This window comes from Lissotriton helveticus, chromosome 6 (genome assembly GCF_964261635.1).
Source record: "Lissotriton helveticus chromosome 6, aLisHel1.1, whole genome shotgun sequence".
Classification (NCBI taxonomy): Eukaryota; Metazoa; Chordata; class Amphibia; order Caudata; family Salamandridae; genus Lissotriton; species Lissotriton helveticus.
The window spans coordinates 363,555,331-363,580,680 of record NC_136067.1 but is presented as its reverse complement, the minus strand read 5'-3'; the positions used below and the strand labels follow the sequence as shown (position 1 = coordinate 363,580,680).

The 25,350-nt window shown below is 48.7% G+C and overlaps 1 pseudogene; it reads right to left on the bottom strand.

Annotated features, from left to right (window-relative positions):
* Positions 1-15,334: 15,334 nt before the first annotated feature.
* LOC144764474 (U2 spliceosomal RNA) lies at positions 15,335-15,503 on the bottom strand (annotated as a pseudogene).
* Positions 15,504-25,350: the final 9,847 nt, after the last annotated feature.

The following is a 25,350-nucleotide window of genomic DNA, read 5'->3' as shown; positions in this document are numbered from 1 at the left end:
GAGCCAAAAAACAATGCGACATGGTCATCCTTTGGCACTTACTCTGAAGAAGAAATTGACAGACTACTCAGCACCCTGAAACCATCCAATCACCTTACTGACCCTCTTCCTGCTAACGCTGTAAAAGACTTCACCCCTTTGCTCCTCCCACTCTGGACTAAAATTATCAATAGCTCACTTCAACAAGGAACCATCCCTGACTCCCTCAAAATTGGGCAAGTTACTCCTTTACTAAAGAAACCAACAGCCGACCCCACTGATCTAAACAACTACCGTCCTATTACCAACATTCCCACTCTCGCCAAACTGCTGGAAAAATGCGTGCAACTGCAACTGACAAAGCACATAGAACAGTTTGTTCTCCTCAACACTCATCAATCAGGCTTCCGAGCAGGGCACAGTACCGAAACTGCTATGATTCACATAATTGACGACGCCCTCCAAATTTTTGATCAAAATGATACCTGCCTCCTCATCCTTCTTGATCTCTCTTCAGCATTCGACACTGTGAAACATGAGAACTTACTCGAACTCTTAAAGACAAGAATGGGTCTTTCTGGGACTGTTCTTCAGTGGTTCACCTCCTTTCTACACAACAGGTCTCAGAAATTTAAGAGCAACAACTTGATGTCCTCTCCAGTACCTGTTGCGTTAGGTGTCCCCAAGGATCCTGCCTATCCCCAACTTTGTTCAACCTAGTTATGGAACCTCTCACCACCTTGCTACTAGCATCCAATGTAAACTTTCACATGTACGCCGATGACACTCAGCTATATCTCAAACTACAATCCCCCAATGACATTATGCGTCTGAACTCAACGATCAGAAGCACCCAATCCTGGCTGGCCGATAACCACCTCAAACTCAATGCTATGAAAACTGAGTTCCTTCTGATCTCACCCCCCGCGAAAATCGCTACCACTCAAACCTGGCTTAAACACCTAACTGCACTTAATGTCCAACCAACCATCGTGGATTCAGCAAAATCCTTAGGCATAACACTTGACGCCAATCTCAACATGCAGCAGCATATAAGTAAGGCAACTAAGGGAGCGAACTTCCAAATAAATACCTTGAGGAAACTTAAACCCTTCCTCCCAGCCAAAGACTTCTAAAATGCAGTACAAGCACTAGTCATCCCTTGCATAGACTACGGCAGCATCGCCCTCTGTGGTCTCCCCCTAACTACAACTGCACCCCTAAGAGCTTCATTAAACGCAGCAGCGAGACTCATCACCGGATCTAAAAAACACTCTCATATCTCCCCTGACTTTAAATCCCTGAACTGGCTGCCTTTTGAAGCCAGAATACATTTGAAGATTGCCTGCATGACGCACAAGGCTATACACCTGAACTCACCCGGCTACCTCACTCAGAAGTTGACAATTTCCGGCGGCTCCAGAACCACAAGAAGCACAAACAATCTTCTGCTGAAGCCTCGAAGATTCCGGAAGGAAAGAACCTACAAACGCTCCTTCTCAGGAATGGCGCCTAGGATCTGGAACTCACTCCCTCCTGAAACCAGACTCATCTCCTCCACTCTTCTCTTTAAGAAAGAAGTTAAAGCTATCCTCATGGCCAAATACACTTGAACTGATATTTTTGATCTCTAAGACTCTGCGCCGATTTGTACTACCTGTTTGATCCCTTTGCACATGTGTTTTATCAGTACTATTGACCTACCTGAGTGTTCATGCTCCCTCTTATTTGTACTACTTGCATTGATGACCTACCTTCCTAACCATGCTCCCTCCTTTACCCACCCTACCTATCACTTACCCCTTGCCTGTGTAAAGCGCTCTGTTATCTGCAAAGATCTTGTTCGCGCTAAATAAAACTTTTCAAAGAAATAAAAATAAATGATACACATTTGACCTGTTCGTCTTTGCTGCCCGGTACAAGAGGGCCAGTTAAGCACTTGTCTTTCCTGATGGCACATAGGAGAGGTTCAATTGCACATACAAAGAGCGCCGGTGATAAGGGGCATCCCTGTCTGACCCCTGATTCAATGTGGAATCCCTCAGATAGTGTACCATTTATAAGGACCTGGCTTTCACATCCGGTTTATATTAAGCCAATCGTTTTGATGAAGCCTTCTGGGAATCCCATTTTCCTGAGCACTTTGAAAAGGTATTCATGACTTAGGGAGTCAAAGGCTTTCTGGAAATCAAGGGCTAAGATAGCGAGAGGATCCCCCCTGTCTTTTGCTAACCACAAAGTGTCTCTAATAATGGTCAAGCTGTCCCAGATTTTCCTTCCTGGGACCGCAAACGTTTGGTCTGGGTGCAATGATTTGGAAGAGTTCTTCTCCTGAAATGGGGTTGGTTAGAAAATCTTGTTACTCTTGGGATAAAGAGCTCTGCAAAGACCCTAAAAAATCTTCACATGCACTTATATTGGATGACACTTTTTTGTACAATTGGGAAAAAAAGGCTGTTGTTATTTTCCCTACTTTCTCTGTGCCATTTTGTGTTTGTCCATTTGTGTCTTTCACTTCATTTATTACACTTTGCACTTGCTGTGCCTTTTTGAAAAAGAACCTTGTGCACTTTTCATCTTCCTCAAAGATCTTGACCCTGGAGTTTAAAATGTGTTCTTTCCCTCGTTGTTTCAGCCACTCTTTTAGTTCTGTTTTTGTCCATTCTCTTTCCTCCCCTTCTTCCATTACACCCCTTTCCAGGATTTCTAGCGTAATCATTCTTTGTTGTATTTCATCAAATTTTTGAAACTTTGCCTTTGATCATACTCAGTTTTCTGAACTTTTAAGTTGTTGTACCTATCACTGTAACTTTTACATAAATTTTTATCTTGTAGTAACAAGATGTTCATTTTCCACACACCCCTTCCCATTTGACACATGTTTGAGATTTCAAAAGTTGCTTTCAAGATTTTGTGGTCTGACATATCACTCTCGTTTCTTTCATAATTCCTTGTTTTATTATTTTTGGAGGTGAAAATGAAATCAATTCTTGATTTTACTTTGCCACTTTCTGCTTCCCAGGTGAACCTTTTGTTTTGACCCTGCTTTTGCCCCTGTATCTGACAGTTGCAAATAATTACACATGTTTTTCAGACATTTTGCAGTTTTATTAATTTTGTAACAATTTTTCTTCCCACATCTGTCTGTGGGGTTTATGATGCAGTTGAAATCCCCTGTTAACACAATTGGGGTTGCCCCTGCAATGAAAAGTGGGAGCATTCTAAACAGGGTCATTCTTTCATGCTTGTCGGTTGGTGCATAAATATTACAGACCTTAAAGTGATGTATCTGTATTGTATGGTGACCATCATAGCCCTGCCTGGCTGTATAATTTTAGTATCAAGGATTGACATTTCTTTGTTTTTTATGAGAATGCCTATTCCAGCATTCTTGTTTCCACCCCAGACCATTTGGAGGTGCCTTTTTCCCAATATTTGGATATGTGACTGTAGTCCATGGAGTGGGGAATTGCACATTCCTGTAAACATATAATGTCCCCTTTTTGTACCTTGCAGAGCTCAAACACTGTAGCTCTTTTCTCTTGTGTGCCCATTCCTCGGGCATTCCATGATATGATGTTAAACATAATATTTGCAATGATAATTACTTTGTATGGTATACAATACATGTTAAACCCGAACATTTTCAAAGCTCAATGGCGACCGAATGCTTTCACATATCTGTTGATTGCTTTCACTATTTTGCGTCTCTTGCCCGCCAATTTCTTCTGCTCCCCCTAAGTATGGGGACTGTAGAAAAAGGTCTTTCAGGGTGGTTCCTCCTACCTCTTGTGTAAATAAGCTGTATCCTTAGTCTTCAGAGTCTGAGAGGTCCCCTAGTACACTATACCTGGACCCTGAGCAGTTCTCTTTTGGTAGAGTTTTCTTTCTAATTTCCTTCTGCTCTGTTGCGGCCGGACCACTTGGGGCCGCCGTTGGTTTTTCATTTTAATTCTATTTCTTTTTGTAATCATCTGCATTTGGCTCTCAGTGGTTTTTGTTTCCTCTTCTGAGGAGGTCTGTTCTTCTCTTTCCCTTTTTTCCTGTGCCCTGTCCTTGGCTTCTTTGAGGATATTACATATATCTGTAGGGATAAGAGTACAATCTGAATCCATTGCCCTGTCTTCCACTTGTGAGTCTATGTCTGATATCCCTTTAACTTTCTTTTCACTTTCTACTATTTCTGTCCTTTGAGTTTCCTCTACTACCTGTGTACTTTCCTTGGTTTGTTCCTGTTCTGTCTGTAGGGTAGGAGCGTCCTGTATTACTTGCTTTTTTTGTGTTGGGTGTTTCCCTGGTGCCTCCATCACTAACTGTCTTAAAGATTAATGGGGCCAGTACTGCGGCGTGAGGCTTGCTATCCCCTGGTTGGTGATGTTTGGCAGCTGTAGATGCCGCATATGAAAACCTTTGCTTTGGGCATGCTTTATAAAGGTGCTCTTTAGATCCACATAGGTTACATGATTTGGGGGGATTACATTCGGTGTGTTTGTGACCTATGTCCCCACAGAACTTGCAACCCTCATTTTTGCATTCTTCTTTGAGGTGGCCAAAACTTAAACAGTTCCTACAATATTGTGGTTGGCTTGGGTAGTTTAAATAGCCTCTGTTTGGGCCCAATGCAAAAGTTTGTGGGAGGTGGATCACTCCTTCAGCAGGGTTTGGTTTAAGTGTCACAAAAAACTTTGTTTTGCCATTCCAGATTCCAAACTTATTTCTCTGTAATATACCTCCCCTCACCTTTGCGCAAAACCTATTTAAAAAACATGCAATCTCCCATGTAGACACATGAGCATTATACATATGGACAATTACTGGCACCTCCTTTGCTGCTGCCATAGCAGTAATTTTGACCCCCTTGACGTTCTCATGTGCAAACATGATTGACACACCCTCTAAAGAAATTTCATATTTCAGCTCTGTAAAAAAAGTAACTTCAAAGAAACCTCTATCTTCGTTTTGCTGTACACATTTCAGATCTTTGGCAGTACATTTAAATACTTTTTCAAGTATTTCCTTCACTACATACTCTAGATCCTTAGTACCTCTGTACTCTTCATCTATTTCGATTTTAATGGCAAAGCTCCCCATACTGGAGCGTTGGTTTTGCCATCTTTACTACGCACGTTTTCCCTGTGCTTAGGGCAACATTGTGGCTCTGTGATCATAAGCCCTCTGTGGCCGAGCCCCGTAATTGCCCACACAAGTTCAAGCAAAGTTCAAAGTCGGTGTTCCAAAAATCACTTATTTTGCCAAGGATGCAGTGCCCCTCTGTCTGCCACTCGATTTAAGGCAGAAGTGAGCCGAGGTGCCATCGAGGAGCGCTCTGGCAGGAATGTGGGGGCGTGGACCTAATTAACCAAAGAATCCCGAGTGAAAAAATGGGAAAGACAGGTCCAAGTTTGATGGGAGCAAGGGACTCTGCACCTCAAAACGGGGATGCACTCGAGTGAAGGTGCGAGTCCCACTGATGTTGGAGGTGGGGTTTGCGGGGGGCGAGGGGGGTGAAAAGGGGGGCTGGTTGGGGCTGCAGGGAGGTCCCCCCGGTCCTCCCCGGGCGGTTTGGGAGGGGCGGGTGGGGCTGATTAGCAGCCCTGCCGGCGGGTTTTTTGTTTATTGGGCTCCTTTTCCTACCAAAAGGAGCCCAACCATAAATTCACGGGGCTCCGCCTCCCCGCCACCATTTTAGGCTTGGTGACCTGGTGGCCGGGAGGTGCTTTGAGGAATTTTGTTTGTAGGATTTTGCGGGCTTTTACAATGGCGGCAGAAGACTACAGAGTCCTTGAAGCTATTAAGCTGCTAAGCGAGGCGGGGCGCCTCGATTTGGTGCTTGGTGAAGCTGCTGGGCCGTCGCGTCCTCAGCGGCAGGCCTCAGCAGGTGTAGGGGCGGTGGTGGCGGCTTGTGTGACGCCGAAGCGTCCGAGGCACGACTCCGTGAGTGAACGGGGCCGCTCTCGTACTAGGAAAGCGGCCCCGGGTGGTAAAGTGCGGCGGGGGGCTGTGGGGAAGCGTGTGGTGAGTGCGGGCCGTGAGGAAGCAGCAGTGCACTCGTCGCGTGACATATCAGGTGTGGGGGAGTTGCCGCCTGTGCTGCCTCCTCGTGAGGCTCCTGTTCGGGCGGTTTCGGCCCCCGCACAGCGGGGGAAGCGCAGTTTTAAGCGCGGAGGTGAGAAACGATCCGTTTCTGCCTCCGCGTTTGTCTTTTGCTCGCGATGTGGTTCCAGCTTTAGTTTTGCAGCCTCAGGAGTTTTCAGCAGCAGCTCAAGGTCGAGCAATGTCTATGGGGCAGCATTTCAGTGAGGAGCAGGCCTGTGAGCTTGTGGTGTGTGAGGAGGAGGGGGCTGGTTTCCAGACGCCGGTTCGCCCGTCTCAGATAAGGACCGAGCCTAGTGTGTTGGTGGCAGTCAGGCAGGAGGTAGGGGACGAAGTTTTTAGTGGGGATTTTGTCCCTTATAGCCCCTTGTTGTTTTCTCCCCCAGTTTCCAACAGGGGTGAGGTGGTTTCTGTACTTAGTGGGTCAGTTGGTGAAGGGGAGTGGGCGCAGGTGGGGGGGTTTGGGGGTCTCCCTCTTGAGCACACAGGTCAGGATTGTGGTGTTATGCCTACCCCCTCTCATATTTCTTCATCTGGCAGGGTTTTGTCAAAGGAGATGTGTGGAGTTAAGTCTAGTTCTTCTCAGGTTGGTGTGCAGAGGCATGGTGCGAGGGCTAGGTCATGGGAGGAACTTGACGTTTTTCCCTCTTGGGCAGAAGGAGTTCGGGAGGCTGGTTTTGTTCAGAGTGGCATGGAGTGTGGTAACAAGGGCAGTTTTGGTGGTACTTTACATTTCCCAGGTTTACCAGTTGGGGGTCGGGCAGGGTGGAGAAGGTCCAGGATTCTAGTCTTCATGCGGGGGGGGGGCAAAGAAGGGGCAGGTGTTGGGTCCGGCGTCGACAGTGGTTCAGGCGATGTTGGATTGGAGCAGTGGGGAGGAAGTAGGTGAGCCTTCCACCCCTCCTCGTAGTGTTTCAGTGCAGGCGAAGGGTTTTGTTCCTCAGCGTGGTGAGCAGGCGAAGGGTCAGAGGTCTGGTTCTTCTGTGGCAGGTGGGATTGAAGATTTTGGTTTTTATGGTAGTAAGGGTCCCGGCACATCAGTCCAGCCTTTTTCTTTTCAGGTTGGGGAACGAGGCAGAGCAGGGCGAAGTGCGGCCCATTGGCGCCGAGGAGAAGGGAGGGTGGAGTCTAGCGCGGCACATTCCGTATCATCGGGGGATCTTGACGCGGTCAGCAAATGCAGGTCCGGCGCGACCTCGCTGGCCCTAACTTCTCTTCAGAATCAACGGATGGATTTATCAGCGGATAATCTTTTTAGGTGTGGTCAACGTTTGGCGGAGTACCGGCGGGTACAGTCGGCTCCCCCGCCAAGTGTACAGAAAAGGGTTGATAAGGCCCATGAGGATCGGCACAGTTATGATGATGTGCATAAGGAGCGGTTGGTGTCAGGCCCTCCCCAGATGGAGGAGTCTTTGATTTTGGATTATGATGATGATAGCCCAGAAGAAGGCGAAGTGCGGGATAATGTGACTGGGGGGGGGGGGGCAATTTCATGTTTCTCATAGTCTTTTACAGGCACCGGTGGGGGTGCATCCAAAGAGAGCTGTGTCTGGACCAGGCCGAGAGAGCGGCCCCTCAGTGAGGGTTCCTCGGATGGTGGACAACGTGGAAAGCATGGCATGGAGATCAAGGCCTGGTCAAGCCCCTTTGTTACACCCAGGTGAGCCTTCTGAACCACGGGCCAAACCAAAAATGGTGTCTGTGGGGACTGGGTGGGAGTCGGCATCTGAAGGTCTTGCTGGTAAATTATATAAGGGACGCTACGTTAAGGACCAGAGTGTAGGGACAGCTGACGGGGAGGGTAGTTTAGGCGCCAAAGTAGAGAGTGGCATGAATACTGACGCTGTTGAGTTAGTTAAAGACACTTTGCATAGCAAAGAGTTAAAAATTAAAAAGTTATCCTACACGGGTGTCCCCTAGCCTCTAGGAGCTCATTTGATGTTATCTACAAAAGAGAGGATTTGGAAAGGTGAGTATACGTTCTAAAGAAGGTTCAAAAGAGGAGGAGTATGGGTTGGCCAAGCGCGCAAAAGTTCCCCTGACGATTGAAAACTCGACAGCAGCGTTTTTGAAATACGCTACCGTGTATTGTGAAAAGTTTCCTGAGCGCTGCGTAGCCATTTTTAAGTATATGGATGTTATTAGAAAAGCGCAGATAACGGGTAGTGGTTTTGCGTGGGCCCAATATGATGAAGAGTTTAGAGCGAGAATGGCATGGGATTCTGAGGCAAAGGGGGGTGAATTAGACACAGATCTATTGCAGCATACGATGGGCGCCTCGGCCGGTGGTAAGACAACTTTTACTGCTAGTGGCTTACCGTTAGTTTACCGGCCCTTTCAGGGAAAGCCCACCCGGGGAGGGGTGGGAAGTGCAACAACACAGTCTGGCATGGGCGCATGTTGGAACTTCAATAAGGGTCTCTGTACTAGGGAATACTGCAGATTCCGCCATGAATGTTCTCAGTGCGGTAGAAGACATCCATTGGTTAAGTGCTGGGGGCCTCGACCTTCAGGTGGCCAGCAGTGGTCACAACAGACTGCTGGTGCATCAGGTTCCTCTCAACAATCTCAGTCAAACAGGGGGGGGGGAAGTAATACAGGGGTTGGGCCCAAAGGGTCGTACTCCGGTTAATGTAGAACAGCTTGCGGAAGGTTTCAGGGGGTATGGGGATGCTAGGACACAACAGTTGTTGCTGTCAGGTTTTCAAGAAGGATTCCGTCTGGGATATTCAGGGCCGCGGCTGCGGCGCTGGTCCAAGAATTTGAAAATCGGCTGATGAACATAAAGCAGTGGTGCAGGATAAATTGAATAAGGAAGTGCGGGAGGGAAGAATGGCAGGTCCCTTCGATGATTGGCCTTTGGATGATCTGATTGTTTCACCCATTGGTGTGGTTCCTAAGAAAGAGGCTGGGCAATACAGATTAATACAACACTTGTCATGGCCGGAGGGGTCCTCGGTAAATGATTTCATTGACGAGGAAGCAGCTTCTGTGTCCTATTCTTCAGTGGATGTGGATATGTCTCTGGTGGTGACTGCGGGACCTGCGGCAAAAATGGCAAAATGCGATATAAAATCTGCATTTCGACTGCTTCCAGTCCATCCTGAAGATTGGAATCTTCTGGGGATCCATTTCCTTGGGAAGTGGTACGTGGACAAGGCACTGCCAATGGGTTGTTCAATGTCCTGTGCCCTCTTTCTTTTTTGTTGGCTCCCCAGATTCTTCTGAATGACAGACAGCTTTGGTTACATTTCAGAAGCTTATGGATCTTTTGGGTGTCCCATTGGCACCTGAAAAGACAATGGGTCCTTGCGCGACCATGTCTTTTTTGGTATTGAAATAGATTCAAATGCAATGCAAGCACGTTTACCTGCTGAGAAAAAAGACAAAATGCTGGAACTTTTAGAGTCAATGTTGAAGAAACCAAAGGTCACAGTCAAAGCGGTGCAAGTTTTGTTGGGCCATCTTAATTTTGCATGTAGGGTGGTCAGAGCAGGTAGAACTTTCTGCAGGCGTTTGGGTAGGGCACTATCCGGACATCACTTGCCTCATCATCAGGTGCGATTATCAGCAGGGGTCAAGGAGGATCTGCGCATGCGGGTGGCTTTCATGCACTCATTCAATGGAGTTCCTTTGTACAGGGAGGAGGACTGGGTGTGGGACGTGCAGATTTTCTCTGATGCAGCCGGCAGTGATGGATTTGGTCTGTATTGGCATGGCAGGAAAACTGGAGGCAGGAGCATTGAGTTCTTAGAACTGTTTCCAGTGGTGGTAGCATTGACGCTGTGGGGACATGAGTTTGCTCACAAGAAAGTTCTGTTTTGCATTGACAATTTGGCTGTTGTGGAAATCATCAATAGGCAGTCAGCCAGGGACACCCAGATATTGAAACTGTTACGAGTGTTTGTGTTGGGTTGCCTTAGGTATGACATCAGTTTTAGGGCCTTACACATTCCTGGTGTGGACAATGACATTGCGGATGCTTTGTCTCGTTCGCAGTGGGAGAGGTTCCATGGGCTAGCTTCGGAAGCGGACAGGACGCCGACTCCCATGCCGGAGCACCTTTGGAATGTAGGCGCCACAGGGTCATACAGTTGGTGGTAGGTTCTCTGTCTGTGTCTACTAGGGCGGCATATGACTTGGCTTGGAGAGAATTTTTGTCGTCTGGGGCCTGCAAACGAGAACCTGGCTGGAGAAGGTCGGAAGATGTAGTTCAGTTTATCCTTGATTTAATGGATAAAGGCCTATCCAGAGTCACCATAGCAGGAAAGTTAGCTGGTATTTCGTTCATGGGCAAGTTGTTTTGGGGCTACTCTCCCTTTGCTGGGGAGGTAGGGAAGAGGATGTTGAAAGGTTGGTGTCGGGAGCGGGGAAGGGAGCATTTGGTTAGGAGCCCCTTGTCATGGCAGAATTTGGCTCGGGTATTAGAGGCTTTGCCATCATTTGTAGGGATGATGTTGAAGCTTGTCTTTTTGCAACGCTCATGGTTTGGATGTTTTTTGGTGCTTTTAGAGTTTCGGAATTGTTAGGTTCCAAATTGTATGGGGAGGTGGGTTGGGGGGATGTTCATTTGTCTGAAAGAGGTGTGCACATCTGGCTATCTCGCTCGAAAACTGACCAAAGAGGGAAGGGAAAGGGTATTTGGTTGGAGGCAGCGTCTCCTTCTGGGACATGTCCTTTGCAGTGGGCTCAGCGTTTGTGGGTGGTTTCTGGGGGGGTCCCAGAAGCTTGTGTATTTCAGCATGCGGATGGATCCAAAGTTACAGAATATCAATTGCGCATGGTACTGCGAAAAGCTTTGCGCTATATCGGTCTGGATGATAAGAAATATGGTACTCATTCTTTTAGGATTGGAGCAGCAACTGAAGCCCATAACAGGGGTTGGTCACAGCAAGACATTAGGCGTTGGTCGTCTAATTGTTATCATCGCTATGTAAGGAATGAGGAGAGGGAGGCGCTTGCGTCATCCTCTTTATGTTAAATCAGGTTCCGTGGCTGGCCCTCGTTCTGCGGCTATGACCATATAGATTGTGGGGCATTCCTTCGTGAAACGTGCCCAGGTTCAAGCGTGTAATAGCTATTTTGGTCCTATGCTGGGTTTCAATGATCGTTTGTTTAATATTTTGTGGAAAGGTAAAGGGGGCATGTGTTGGAAGGAGTTAATCCCTGCTTTAAATTCCTGGTTGGTGGGGGGTATCTGCCCAGATGTGTTGGTTATTCATCTAGGAGAAAACGATTTGCCTGGGGTTAAGGGTGTAGTTCTTTTGAGAGCGATGAAGAAAGATCTTTCCCTTTTGAAACAGCAGTGGTCAGGTTGCCATGTCCTGTGGACAGAGTTGGTTCCGCGGAGGTCTTGGAGAGGTGCGCACAAGCCCAAGACGATCGATAAAGCACGTAAGAAGGTTAATCTTGAGGTTTCACGTTTCTGCAGAGGTTTGGGTTTTGGTCGAGTGTCTCATAGCGATATTCGGTATGACACTTTGGAGTTTTTCCGGGGTGATGGCGTTCATCTTTCTAAGATTGGTATGGACTTGTATCTTTTGGAGTTGAGAGAGGTTTTGTCACGATGTTTGAAAATTCAGGAATTTCTGGGTTAGGTTTTTATCTGGGTGTGTTTCAGCTGGTCTCTGTTTTTGGGGGGCAGAAAGGAGGGGTCTTGTTTCCCCCCCGCTTTCTGGGTGGCGGAAATTGGTGTTTTTTTGCCAGGCTTGGCATTATTGTAGTTGGCATTTGTTGAATTGGGGCATTGGCAGGGGAAGTTAGACAGGATGATTTGTTGGGGCGGTTACATAGGTTGGGGTACCAAGAGTTGTTGGAGGGCAAGCCGGGGAGTTTGTGTTATGGTTTGGGGGATTGGATAAGTTGAAATGATTATGCGGGGTTTTTGCATTGTTTGAATTTGTAATAATGTTATGCGCGGGCGGGGAAGGGTTTGATGACGTTTTAGGGGCGGGGACTGTGATTGGGGGTTAAGGAAATTTTCTAGTTAGTGAGGACTAGTTTTGTAAGGCGATTGGCCAAGGTTTTTATTGTGTAAATGTGCACCTGCTTCAATAAAGCGGCCTTTTTCACACACACACTTTGTCTGGTGGTCCGCTCACCCCCCACACCCCTCCCTCCCAAGGGGGCTTTGGGGGGGGGGCAGCCGACCTCAGGGAGGTCCCCCCCCCCGGGCGGTTTGGGAGGGGCAGGTGGGGCTGATTAGCAGCCCTGCAGGCGGGTTTTTTGTTTATTGGGCTCCTTTTCCTACCAAAAGGAGCCCAACCATAAATTCATGGGGCTCCGCCTCCCGGCCACCATTTTAGGCTTGGTGACCTGGTGGCCGGGAGGTGCTTTGAGGAATTTTTTCCCTCCCTCCATCCCATTTTTAAATTTTCCACTGCCTTTTTGGTGTTTCCCCTTTTTTATTCCCATGGGTTTTTTAATTCCCCCTTTTCTTCCTTTTTATGGTACAGCTTTGGTTGTAACAGGTGTATATGGGGTTTTTATTTGTATAATTGTCGCTTGGAACAGGTGCAGTGCGGAAATTGGTGTTTTTTTGCCAGGCTTGGCATGATTGTAGTTGGCATTTGTTGAATTGGGGCATTGGCAGGGGAAGTTAGACAGGATGATTTGTTGGGGCGGTTACATAGGTTGGGATACCAAGAGTTGTTGGAGGGCAAACCGGGGAGTTTGTGTTATGGTTTGGGGGATTGGATAAGTTGAAATGATTATGCTGGGTTTTTGCATTGTTTGCATTTGTAATAATGTTATGTGCGGGCGTGGGCAGGTTTGATGATGTTTTAGGGGCGGGGACTGTGATTGGGGGTTAAGGAAATTTTCTAGCTAGTGAGGACTAGTTTTGTAAGGCGATTGGCTGAGGTTTTTATTGTGTAAATGTGCACCTGTTTCAATAAAGCAGCCTTTTTCACACACACATTTTGTCTGGTGGTCTGCTCCCCCCCCTCCCTCCCAAAGGGCTTCCTGTCCCGTGCTAATAAAGGGGAGAAGCCTTTATCTCTTGCGTGTGTCACCAGCCACCTTCCGAGCACAAACCGGGACCCAGACTCCCCTCACCGTTGATTCTCGACTCCGGCACGGCCCTCTAGGGACAAAAGGAGGTACTGCAGGATGGATCTTAAAGTATCCCGGCAGACTCCTTCACCGATGCAGAGGGTCAAAAGTGGGCTCGTCTGCTGTCCGTGCGCGCTCTTCTCGGGGTGTGGGGGCACTTCACAGGGGTCAAGAGCAAGGGGCAACGCCTCAAATCCTTTGTGGCCGGCGATCCTGCTCAGCTTTTGAGCAAAGATGTGGCCGGAGGTCCCGACGGGCCGCATTGGATTCTCGCCATGTCCAGAGCCCTGCACCTTCCTTAGGGGCCCCTGGACGAACGCTAGCCCCGAGTGGGCTCACGGGAAGTCCCTCAATCCAAAGCACAGAAATGACCCTGCCTTGCTCACGGCCAGGGTCTCTCCGACGGGGTTGGCTCCCCCCTCCCTCTCAGCGACGGCAGATGGTCATCCTTAGGGGCCCCTGGACGAACGCTAGCCCCGAGTGGGCTCACGGGAAGTCCCTCAATCCAAAGCACAGAAATGACCCTGCCTTGCTCACGGCCAGGGTCTCTCCGACGGGGTTGGCTCCCCCCTCCCTCTCAGCGACGGCAGATGGTCATCAGGAATGGCAACAAAAAAAGGGCTCCCAAATTCCGATGTTCCTGCAGCTATGTGCAGGAACGGTAGTGTCCAGTAACAGCCCTTCACCCCGGACCCTATTCCCTTTGGCACAGCCTTGCTCCGGACAAGCCAGAGGGCGAAGGCCCATCTGCAGGGTCTAGTAGCTGAGGGTCCGCACTGGACTATCTACCCTCCCCCTCCCCCTCCCCAACACACAGCCTACTTGATCTTAGCCAATAGGTCGAGAAGCGATAACCAGAATGGTGCCAGAATGAACGCCTCCCGAAGAAATCCACCTGGCTGACCCGGACCGGGGTCTTCCCTTGCACTGTCGCTGGCCGGCCTTTTGCCTCTTTTTCTCCCAGCAAGAGCTCAGCATGTGCCGGCGGAAAGGAGGCCCCGGCCGCAGGCCTTCTCCCGGCTCCCAGAGTCCTCCTCGGCTGTCGCCTCATTAGGCGTCACTTAACATACCCACACTGTCCTCTTTCTAGTATTTGCATGCCCCGCCCCTTCCTGCGCACTGCTTCCAGCCGGCTGGCCAGAAAGCCTGGCAGCCAGGGGATGCTGGGAATCAGCCCAGGATGCCCTGGACAGCTCCCTGACCGGAAATAGCCGGCCCCTCACCCTCGCTTGCCGGGGACACTGCCCCCCTGCAGCCTAAGGACTATAGATAAGCATTGGCCGTTTGTGGCGGGCAGAGGATGAAAAGGACTCTGAGGCAGATTTACAATTTACTGGCGCATCCCTGCATATTGGCAGGGATGCGCCAGTAATTGTGCGCCACAGCTCCACCACCCATGATGCGCCGCATTTACAATGCGGCGCACCATGGGGCAAAAAAGGCACAAATGCGTCACGCATCTGTGCCGTAAAAGCGGCGCATTGCTCCAGCAATGATCAGGGGGGCCCTATGTGCACAATGCTGCGTCAATCCTTACGCCTGCTTCAAGCAGGAGCAGGGTTTTGATGCAGCATGGGCCCAAAAGTGACTAAGTGAAATCTTGTAGATTTCACTCAGCCACTTTTGGGGGGCGTTCCTGCGCCGGAACGCCTCCCCCTGCGATGGTACGCCTCTTCTGGCGCAGGGCTTCACAACGTGACGCACCATGGTGCATCTTTTGTGCCGCCGCTGCGTCACAAAAGTGACGCAACGGCGGCGTAAAAGCGGCGCAAGGGGCTTGTAAATCTGCCCCTCTGTATTTTTCTTCTTGCTCAGAGAAGCCAAGGGCATTGTCAACTTCTCTGCCAGCCTGCCTGCCTCCCTCCTTACCTCCATCCATCCTACTGACTTGCTGGGAACATTCTTCCATTCGTTCACCAGTGAAATGGATCCAAAACCAATGAAACTCTGCTGCTGGAAAAACAGTATTTTTCCGAAGTTTGTCTCTTTTGGAAGTGCAGCGTCTGGATGGAGAAGGGGGAAAAAAAAGAAGGAAAAACCGCGAAAAATAAATAAATAACGCACGGCCCGGGTGCCGCAAAGTGGCAAATAAGTCAAATAAATACATTAATAAGGTAAGACACGGTGACCAGTTTGCTCTTATTCACACGCAAACACAATAGCGCCACTTTACAGGGTTTGGTAGCAACAGCATTGTTTTCCTCGGGTGGGGAAGTGCACCATTCCTGGAGGACTGCAATACCAGGTTGATGCGTGTTCCAAAAATCAATTTAATATATGGTCCCCAGATAGAGGACGTATCAGATATTAAACAGATAAGAACAGATTGTTTTTTTTGTTTTTTTTTAAAGTTTCAACAGGCTTTATTTAAAAACTTTACATATTTACATGTAGCCAATCCAATATGGTGGCATCATTTTGGATTTTGCATTCATGCTAGAGGCGCAGCTCAGACATGTGCAAAATTTACATCGAGATTATTTTATTTTGCTTATTGCACAAATGTATTTACTGTCTATGATTTGTTTATTAGTTTTGACCAGTCTTTCTGTTTCCACTTGTCAAGTGCCCATTCTTGTCCATTCTTTCTTACATCCACAAAGACATAGGTTTGCACTTTGTCGAGTGCCATTTTGATGCATTCTTCAAGGGTGATTTCTTTGTGTTTGAACAGTTTTAGGTTTCCGGAGGACCAGAGGCTTTCTTTGATACAGTTTATCAGCCTCCACAGTTTGTCTTTTTTCTCCTTTGGGCATGACATGCCAATACCATATAGGGTAAGTTTGTAGGAGAGTGATGTCTGTTTGGTGATTTTTTTGATGAGTTTCCCCATTTTTTTCAAGATTTCTTGCGCAAGGGAACAGTTCCACAGGAAGTGAAGGACGGTCTCTTCTCCGGCACATGTTGATCTGGGGCATTTTGAGTCTTTGGCCAAGTTTCTCTTGTGTTGAAATGCCTTTACTGGCAGGCATTTTGTTACTGCCATCCATGCAATGTCTTTTTGGTGGTTGGATAGGCATTTGTTGCTTGTCTGTTCCCATACTGTTTTTGATTGACTTTCTGTTAAGTTGTTGACTATGACGATTGGTTCAGCGTCTCTGAGTTCGTGTTTCCAAGAATACGTGTCAACACAGGCTTTGAGGTCAATGTCTTTCGTTCTGCAATGTTCAATGATTGGTTTAAAATGTTCAAAGATCTCTGGTGTTGAAAAACAGTGGGGGGTCGTGTTCTTGTAGTGTACCAGATCATACTTTTTCAACATTAAGGCGGTTGAGTATGTGATGTAGTCCGCTACAAATCTGTTTTTTCTTTCTAGGGCATTCATGCATAAGTGCAGGTACTTGGAGGAATAAAAACATTTTTAAGTTGGGAACATCTTTCCCCCCTTTCTCCTTAGGTTTATACATGTGCTCTCTCTTGAGTTTCTCCATTTTGGAGTTCCAAACAAAGTTGAAAATCATTTTTTGCATGCTATTTAGCATTACATTTATTGGTGGAAACACCACCGCAAGGTACAGTAGAATAGGCAATACAATCGCTTTAATAATCAAAACTTTACCTTCCATGGAAAGGTTTCTTAACTTCCAAAAGTAAAATTTCTTTAATATTTTCTCCTTTATTGGTGGCCAGTTTTGTTCCCCAGCTATATCTGTACTGAAATGGACCCCTAGTATTTTAATGGGGTCCCTTGTGACTGTGACCGGGGTTTTTGCCAGGTTGTCCCATTGGCCTATGACCATGCAGACCGATTTGTCTTTGTTTATTTCTAGGGCAGAGGCTTTGGTGAAGGAGGAGGCATGTGTGATGACTCTATTTACTTCTTGAGCGTCATTACAGAAGATAGTTACAACGTCCATGTAGCTGGTGCATTTAACTCTCTTCCCTTCCCCTCCCGGGAGAAAATGTCCTTTGATGTTTGGGTCCTGTCTGATTTTATTTAGGAGAGGTTCAATGGCACAAATGAAGTGGGCTGGTGATAGCGGGCATCCCTGTCTGACCCCGGATCTGATTGGGATCTTCTCTGTTAGTGACCCATTGATCAGAATTTGGCTAGCTGCATCTTTGTATAGTGCCTGGACAATACCGGTGAAAGAATTGGGGATACCCATTTTTTCTAGGACCCTAAAGAGGAATTCGTGTGAGACGTTATCGAAGGCTTTTTGTAGATCTAAGGACAAGACGCCTAAGGTTTGGTTTTGTTCTAGAGCGAGCCTGATTGTTTCCCTTGTTGTCATTAGGCTATCCCATACCTCTGGGGGACTGCGCAGGATTGATCTTCATTTATAAGCGAATTTAGAACTCTTTTCAGTCTGTTTGTTAACACTTTTGTCACTAATTTACTATCCACATTCAGTAATGAGATGGGCCTCCAGTTTTCTAGGTCTTCTTTCCTACCTTTCTTGTATATTAGGGAGATAACTCCTTTAGAAAAGGATGGGGGGGAAAACCTTTGCCTCCATGCATTCTTCTATCATACCCATGAAATTAGCGCATAGTGTTTACCAACATTTTTTATAGTATTCCCATGGGAGGCCATCTTCTTCTGGGGAGGAGAGAGGGGAGCATTGGGATAGGGCTCCCAGGATTTCTTCCCCATGTAGGGGCGTTTGCAGGTAGGTTTGTTCTTCGTGCGATAGAATTTTTTCAATGGAGGCTAGGTAGTTTGAGCATTCTTGTGGTGTTATGGCTTTCTCTTTATATAAGGTGTTGTAATAGTCCTGTACAGTGTTCTGTATGTTTGTTCTGCCTTTTTGTAGAATTCCTTCTTTGTTCCAGATTTCGTTCATTTCTTTGTGTGTATGGTTGCTCTTTTCGAAGAAGAACCTTGTGCATTTTTCATCCTCTTCGAAGATCTTGACTCTTGAATTGAAAATGGTTTGTTTACCCCTGTCTGTAAACCATTTTCTGAGCTTGCTTTGAGTTTCTTGGAGTTCTTCTGCTATGTCTACTCCTGAGTCTCTAAATTTGTCTAGTAGGTGTGGTTTGTCCTAGACAGTTTGGTAGAGTTCTCTTTTTTCTTGGGCTTTTTGCTTGCTTGCGTTGATAAAGAAGGTTTTGCTCTTCTTCTTCACCCATTCCCACCATTTGGCTTTAGATATGAAGTTTTGTTGTGCGTTGCGCCATGTTTTGTACTCTTTGTTGTAGCTTGTGACCACCTCCTCTTCTTTTAGGATAGATATGTTGAGCTTCCATATCCCTGGGCCTTTGCTGTGGTCAAAGTTAAGCTTGCAGTTTATTAGAAGGGTTTCGTGGTCTGCGAGAGCGCTGGTCTCTGTGTGTGCACTCACATAGGAGATTGAGTTGGAGGCGAAAACGAAGTCTATTCTGGAGGATGTGTCCCCTTGGTCTGACTTTCATGTCATCCCTGTGCCTTTAGGGTTGTTGTCTCCATTAAGGTCTTTTAAGGATAGGTCTTGTGCTATTTTCAGCCATGTTGTGGAAGATTTGTCCAATTTGTAGTCTGTATTGGTACCCTTCCTGTCTTTTGGTTGCATTATACAGTTGAAGTCCCCGACAACAAGTGTGGGGGTAGTCCCTGTCAGGAAGAAGGAGGTGTTTTCAAAAAGCTCTATTCTTCCGTTCTTATCTGCAGGTGCATATATATTACATATTCTGAGGTGCTGTTCTCCTATTTTGATATTCACCATTAGTGATCTCCCTAGGCTTATGTTAGTTTCACTGATGAAAAGGATGTCTTTGTTTTTGCTTAGTATGGCCATGCCTGCGTTCTTGTTTCTCCCGCCTGACCATGCGGAGGGGCACTCTTGCCACTCTTTGGCATAGCTTTGGTAATTTTGCATTTGGGGTAGGTTGCATTCTTGTAGGCAAATGATGTCTGCTTTGATGGTTCTGCAGTGCTCTGGGATGGCGGCACTTTTGACGGTCTGTTTCATTCCTCTGATGTCTAGAGTTTCTAGTGTGAGTTCTCTTGGTGTATCCATCCTGATGAGTAAGGTGTGTGTGTACGTTCCTATTTGTTGCTTTTTTTCAAATTCTGTCCAGGATTGTATTCCTTGATTGTGGGCATGTACCTCTTCTATGCTTCCTAAAAAGGGGATGACATGAAGAGGGTTTCCTTTGTCTGGTGCTGGAGAGGGTTTTTGGAGGTTTCGTCCTTGTTTGAAGGGTTCTCCATCTCTGAGAGGTCAGTCAGAGGTGCGTAGCGGTTCTTATTTGCATTTGTAGTTTTTTTCTTTGCTTTGATTGGTTTTCTTTCTCTGTTTTCTTTTGGTTTCCTGTTGTTCTGTTTTGTTTTTCTTCCTCTTCATCTTCTTTGCTTTGGGCTTTGCTTGTTTTATTGTTTTTCACTTTTTCCCATTTCTTTGGGAAAGATTTGAAAATGTGTGGTGTTGATTCTATGTTTGACTGAGATTCTGTGTCTGATTCTTCCTCTAGGAGGGAGGGTGTTTGTGTGTCTTTTTGGCTCAGAGTAGGGGTTTCCATCTCTCCAGAAGATATTTCTATTTGAGTCCTGGGAAGCCCTTCTTCTTGTGTCTCTGGAACTGCTGAGGTTGTTTGGGTAAGAATAAGGGTTTCAATGGGGTCTTCTGTTTGTGCCTCCTCCTCTTCTATTACTTCCTCGTATAGTGGTTGATCTTGTAGAAAGTCCTGTAGTATCTCATCCGTTTCCGGGGCTTCTGGCATTTTGTTTGTGTTTGGGTCTGTTTCGGCTTCTTTGTCTAGCCCGGGTCTTTCGTTTGCCTTCTTTAGTTTAGGGGAGTCCTTGGGTGTGTTGGTTTGGTCGGTTTCTTGCTGTTGCGTAGGTGGAGGGTGTTGCTGTGAGGCAGCGGTAGGTGGGATTATGATAGATACATAATCTGTTTTGGGTGGTTGTGAGTCCTATGTTTGACTTTTTAGAAGGTCATACATTTTTTCTCCCCAAATGGTTTCCTTGTTTCTTGCTGCTGACGCGTAGGATTTGTTTCTGTCAGGGCAGTTCCAGTACAGATGCCTTGTCAAACCACATAGGTTACACTCCTTCGGGACTGGGCATTCGTGTGTGGGGTTTGAGTCCTGGCCACAGTCACGGCACCCATTGTTTGTGCATTCTTCTTTGCTGTGCCCAAACTTTCTACATTTTCTGCAAAATATTGGTTGCCCTTGGTAGTATAGGTACCCATTGTTTGGTCCTATGGCAAAGGTGTTCGATAGATGGCAAACCCCCCCTAGGCCTAGGAGATCTCTTTTTAGGGTTACTGTAAACTTTCTGCGCCCATTCCACACCCCCCATTGGTTTCTGAGTTCCATCCCTTCCCTTCCCTAACCTTGGAGCAGTATCTTTGAAGGAATTTGTCAATTTCCCATGGGGAGACCCAGGGGTTGTACATGTAAACGTATACAGTGATTTCCGTGGGTGCGGACAGTGAGGCGATTTTATAGCCCTTTGCCTTCTCAGTGTTAAACATCACATTTTGCATGAAAGTGCTGCATGTTTCTTCTTTGGTGAAGGTGAAATCATAGATTCCCTGCTTGATATATTCGACCATATGTTTCAGGTCTCTAGCTTGCACATTAACTTGTTTAACTTGCACATCATTCATAAGTATTTTCAAGTGGTCTTTTAAAATTTCATCTTCAATTTCGAATCTTACTGTATTTTTTGTTGATTCATCTCTGCGCGTCGAGTCGGCCGCATACTCTGACCAATTGTAGGTGGCCATGTCTAAGCCTATTTTTTTTAGGGGTGTAGGGGTACAGGGGCCTGCTGTCTAAACACATACATTACTTAGCATTTTGAAATACATGTAAATTGTCCTAAATTATTAGAATCCTATGAGTACCTTATAACCTGATTGTAAATTATTTCAACATTATGCTGTAAACAATATAAACATGTTAAAGCATTTAAACATTTTACCACAGTCTATCGTTTGTGTGGTGTTAGGAAGAGTAAACCCTGGGTACCGGGTAGTGGCCACCTTTTGTAATGGCCGGTGTGGCACTTTAGATTTGGCAAACCCTCTTAGCCAAAAGGCCGAGAAGCGATAACCAGAAGGGTGCCAGAATGAATGCCTCCCGACGAAATCCACCTGGCTGACCCGGACCGGGGTCTTCCCTTGCACCGTCGCTGGCCGCCCTTTTGCCTCTTTTTCTGACTCCCAGCAAGAGCTCAGCATGTGCCGGTGGAAAGGAGGCCCCGGCCTCAGGCCTTCTCCCAGCTCCCAGAGTCCTCCTCGGCTGTCGCCTCATTAGGCGTAACTTGGCATACCCACGTTGTCCTCTTTCTAGTATTTGCATGCCCCGCCCCTTCCTGCACACTGCTTCCAGCCGGCTTGCCAGAAAGCCTGGCAGCCAGGGGATGCTGGGAATCAGCCCAGGATGCCATGGACAGCTCCCTGACCGGAAATGGCCGGCCCCTCACCCTCGCTTGCCGGGGACACTGCTCCCCTGCAGCCTAAGGCCTATAGATAAGGCTTGGCTGTTCGTGGCAGGCAGAGAAGGAAAAGGACTCTGTATTTTTCTTCTTGCTCAGAGAAGCCAAGGGTGTAGAGAGCCACACAGGCTCTCCCCTACAATGTTGCTATTCACAACACGCATCCACCCATACCCCGGGGCGGGCTCGCGCCGGGGTATAAATAAAGAAAGCGGAAGACCGCTCGGGGTCTTTCCGGCTAACCTGTAATCTGTGTGCATGTTCACTTACTGGTCTGTTGGTCCCCACGTGCTATCCCCGGCCTAACACTCCACACTGGCGACGAGGCCGGTTTTTGTTCCTTTTCCACGCGTGCGGAGCATATCCCTGCCTGCGACACTGAGGTGCGACCTGCCGACTGCGGAGCCTACCCGCTTGACTTCCAGCGCCGGACACAGGCTGTGAGGCCCGCCCACGCGTCTCCCCACCGGAAGCGCCGTAAGCTGGCGGGGCTCGCCAGGTGTCCCACTCGCTGAGTCAGCCAGGACATGGTGAGGGTGAGTCCACTGTCTGCCCCACGCGCGCTGTCGTCTGGCATTCCTGCCCCAGGCGCCCCACCAGGTCAGGCCGTGGCTGTAGACTCGGGCGCCAGCCAAATTAGAAGGCGCAGGAGGCGGAGCAAAGCACATCACGAGGCGGCACAGCCCTGTGCGGCCGCGGAAGAGCGGCGAAGCATTCCTCAGACGCGTGTAGGCCCCAATTCAAGCGCAGGGGTCAGCCACACCTCCAGACCCACACCGACGGCCGCAGAAGCCCTGAGAAGCAGCCCACAGTAGCGCATAGGCCTCAAATCACGCACACAGGGGTCACTCACACCCCAGGCTCGATCGAACCTCAAACGACGTCACAACGCAGAGGACACACACGGCCTCCCTGCACGCCTGCTGCAGCATACACTGGCAAAGGCGAACGAGACCTCCATCGAGCACTGGCAAAGGCAAAGGGGGGGCACCTGCCAAAACAAGCACTGCCACAGGCAAAGGGGACTGCGGACAGGCTCTAACAACGGCGAAGGAGCTCGTGGGTGCCTCTCACCCAGTCTCGCACCAGACCACCCCACACAGGCCCTCGACATTAACCAGCCAAGCACCAGGGCATAACAGCGTAGCTCAAGAGGACCCACATGAAAGGCGCAACCATGTCCGTTACGGCGCCAGGGGCAAGCTAAGATGGAGCTGCACTGAATGCACCCGCACTGGTCACCCCGCCAGCAGTGGTACTTGCACCCCCGCTGCAAGGCCCGAATCAGGCTGAAGTAATCGCACCGGCGCCACACAGCCACATGCACGCAGGCGCGGCACCGATTCCCCCATTCAGCGAAGCGGCGGATCCCGCAACGGCGGCGCCGCGATGGAGAGCGTGGGTCGGTAGGCTAAACCTATACTTCAAGGGCACGCGAGAGACAGATGGGACCGTCAAACGGTCACTCCTCATCCTCTATGGAGGCCCCGAAATCTACGAGCTGTTCGAAACACTCCCCAACACCGGACCTGAGCATGACTACGACGCCGCTGTAGCGGTGCTAGACGCACATTTTGATCCCCAGCTCAATAACGACTTCGAAAAATTCAAGTTCAAAAGAGCATGGCAAACTGAAGCTGAATCAATGGACATGTACTATGCCCGACTACGACGGCTAGCCAAGACGTGCCCGTTCACTAACCCGAGGGAAGAAATCCGAGACCAAATAATAGTGGGATGCAAATCAAGACTGCTAAGAAAGAGGGAGGAGCTTAGCGCGCACCCAAGATGGTCGCGTGAGCTCAGAGCTCCCGGACCTTCGCCACCTCCATCGACTATCCTGCAACTAATCCTGATTTGGACGACGGGCTTTTGTGGTCGAGAACCTGCTGATCACTTATCCGTTTGCGAATTTCGATTTGGTCTCCGGGAACCGAAGATATGGCTTTTTGAATGTTGGCGGCCTGCTCCATGGCACTGCCCCGGGCTTGCCTACTCTGCCAGCCGGGTAGTAATTGAATAACAACGGACTGCGCTACCCTCCCTTGCCCGGTCTTCTACTTTCGGTTTCGATTCTGACGACCCTACGTCATTGACCTTGCCTTGGTCGCCCTGGTTGCTTGCTTCACTCAACTATTCGCAACATCGCTCGGAGATCCGGACTTTCTTGCTCTTTGCCTAGTGATTGGTCCTCACTTTATTCTCTGAGTTTCTGCGGGCACATCAAGTGTAGCCATTTTCACTAGGTCTCAGACTACCCTCCGGGGCGCGCGAGCTAAGATGGCCACCAAGCCTGAAGCAGAGAGGCGCAAGACCAGACCGGCAGCTCGAGGAGGTTCAGTCCAATCCAACGTCATGGACCGATATACCCTCACTAAGAGCTCTCCGAGCGGAATGGCTAAGCCCCCGGCCGGCCTTGTGGACGAATCCCTGCTGGGTGATGACCCGTCGTTGAAAGACGTCATGTGCGCCATTGCTGGGATGAAGGCCGCGATGGGACAACAGTATGAGGCCCTAACCCACAAGCTGGACACTGTTGCCATAGACGTCAATCTGATCAGGGCGGATCTTGCAAAAACCAACGAAAAGGTCAAGTCTCTCGACCTGAAGACTACTAGTCTTATCACCGACGTCTCTGACCTCCAGACGGAGGTCGGTAATCTGAGATCCGCCCGTGACTATCTCTCCCGTCGCTTGGACGATTTTGAGGGCCGAGCACGACGGAACAATGTCCGACTGGTCGGTGTCCCGGAGAAGACAGACTCGTCAGCTGTGGACCTACTGGTGGAGGACCTTGTCCTAAATCATTTAGCGCCCAAGGGCCTGAGCAAGTTTTTTGCAGTAGAACGGGCCCACCGTGTCCCGGGTGGCCCGCCCAAGCTGGGTGCCTCTCCGCGCCCCATCATTGCGTGGATTTTCAACTTTCGTGACAGAGATGTGATACTGCAGGCTTCCCGCACATCAGGCCCCACGGAATATGAGAATGCTGCGGTCAGCTTTTACCCGGACTTCACCCAACAAGTCCAGAAACAGCGGCTGGGACTTCAAGGAGTGAAGAAGAGACTGAGAGACAGGGACATGAAATATGCCATGCTTTTCCCGGCTCGATTGCGTATCGTCCATGACGATAGAACATTTTTCTTTGACCATCCTGCAGCGGCTAATGACTGGTTGGGCTCGCTGCCTACGGGACGAGGGCGATTTGAACAATCGGAACCTTCCGGTGGAGCGGAGGGCGGCCCGACGGAGCAGGAATAGGGAGTTACATCGGCCCCCGGACCAACGTTTTGACTTTCGGCAGTGGTTCGCTGCTATATTGATAATGATTGCTACTCCGTTGTCTTACTGGGGTGTGGGTGGGGGGTGGGTGAGACTTCCTCCTCTAGGGTTCTTTTCGTAGATTAGTTGTATGTTAGGGCGACAGGCACGCTGCGAGTTGGGGTGGCTTTTGAGTCTAACGCAGGGGTGCGGGGTGGGGGGTATGATGTTGTTCTGGGGGGTTGGGAAGTTCAGGGATGTGTTTCTTTGTTTTTTTTCAAGGCATACTACTGATGATCTTCTGTGTTGTGGTGTCACGGCTGGTGTGGGGGGGACTTGGGGTGGACTCTGGGATGGGGGTAGGGGACTACGGATACTGTGTTGGAATGTCAATGGTCTGGGAGACAGAATTAAACGGGGAGTGGTCTTGCAGTTACTGAGACGCTTGTCCCCTGATGTGGTTTTGCTTCAGGAGACGCACTTGCTGGGTAATACGTGCCACGCCATGAATAGGCGTGGCTATCGTCTCATTGCACACTCAGGTTTCACTTCTGGCTCCAGAGGGGTGGGCATTCTAATCCGGACCTCCCTCC